This window comes from Globicephala melas, chromosome 14, assembly GCF_963455315.2.
Source record: "Globicephala melas chromosome 14, mGloMel1.2, whole genome shotgun sequence".
NCBI classification, from domain to species: domain Eukaryota; kingdom Metazoa; phylum Chordata; class Mammalia; order Artiodactyla; family Delphinidae; genus Globicephala; species Globicephala melas.
This window is the reverse complement of record NC_083327.1, coordinates 26,337,406-26,338,819: the sequence shown is the minus strand read 5'-3', so window position 1 is coordinate 26,338,819 and position 1,414 is coordinate 26,337,406. Positions and strand designations below refer to the sequence as shown.

At 43.0% G+C, this 1,414-nt stretch overlaps 1 pseudogene; it reads right to left on the bottom strand.

The window, feature by feature from the left end:
- Window positions 1-698: 698 nt before the first annotated feature.
- On the bottom strand, window positions 699-1,136 carry LOC115854717 (small ribosomal subunit protein uS19 pseudogene; annotated as a pseudogene).
- Between the last annotated feature and the right edge of the window lie 278 nt (window positions 1,137-1,414).

The window sequence follows — 1,414 nt, the reverse complement described above, 5'->3', positions numbered from 1 at the left end:
TTTTGGTGAGTATGATGTGTTGATGTAGATACATCAGTTGTAACAAATGTGCCGCTCTTTTGGGGATATTGATAATGGGTCACTCTATGCACATGTGGGACAGGATATATTGGAAATTCCTGTATCTTCCTCTCAGTATTGCAGTGAACCTTACACTGCTTTTTTTTAAAAATATGGTTTTAATTAAAAAGTAACAGTTGGGTACACTTGTGTAGATTTATTTCTGGACTCTTTATTCTGTTCCACTGATCTGTGTATCTGTCCCTTCACCAGTACCACACAGTCTTCATTACTGTAGCTATAAATTGACTTGAAATCAGGTAGACTGATTCCTCCTACTTTACTTTTCTTTTTTAAAATTGTTTCAGCTCTTCGAGTTCCTTTGCCTTTCCATATAAAATTTAGGATAATATTGTCTATATCTATAAAAACTATTTCTGGAATGTTGTTAGGAATTGCATTACACCTGTATATCCCACTGTATATATGTACTGAATCTTCTTTATCCATTCATCTATCGGTGGACATTTAGGTTGCTTCCATGTTCTGGCTATGTGAGAGTGCTGCAGTGAACATTGGAGTGCATGTGCCTTTTTGAATTATGGTTTTCTTAGGGTATATGCCCAGTAGTGGGATTGCTGGGTCATATGATAGTTCTATTTTTAATTTTTTTTTTCCTACCTTTATTGGCCAGCAGGCTACTTGAGGGGGATGAAGCAGGAGGAGAGGGTGGCCCCAGTGCCGGGCCGGCTGTGCTTCATGGGCTTGTAAGTGATGGAGAACTCACCTAGGTAGTGGCTGGTCATCTCAGGCTTGATTTCCACCTGGCTGAAGGTCTTGCCATGGTAGCCGCTCACCATGCTGCCCACCATCTCAGTCAGGATGATCATGTCGCGCAGGTGCGTCTTCACCAACTCAGGTTTCTCCATGGGTGGCACCTCCTTCCTGGCCTTGTGCAGCCACTTCAGCAGCGAGTGCTGCTTCCTCTGGAGGCCGCGGTTTAGCCGCTGCCGCTGCCTCACACTGTACGGCTGCATCAGCTGCTCACGGGACATGTCCGGCAGCTGGTTGAGGTTCATGCAGTGGTAGGTGAGCTTGAGGAAGGTCCACTTCTTCTTCTGCTCCACTTCCGCCATCTTGTTGGCTCTTCAGAAAGCTAGTTTTAGTTTTTTGAGGAGCCTCCATACTGTTCTCCATAGTGGCTGTATCAATTTACATATTACTCAGCCATAAAAAGTAACAAAATAGGGTCATTTATAGAGACGTGGATGGACCTAGAGTCTGTCATACAGAGTGAAGTAAGTCAGAAAGAGAAAAACAAATATCAAATATTAATGCATATATGTGGAATCTAGAAAAACAGTACAGATGAACCTACTTGCAGGGCAAGAATAGACACAGATGTAGAGAATGG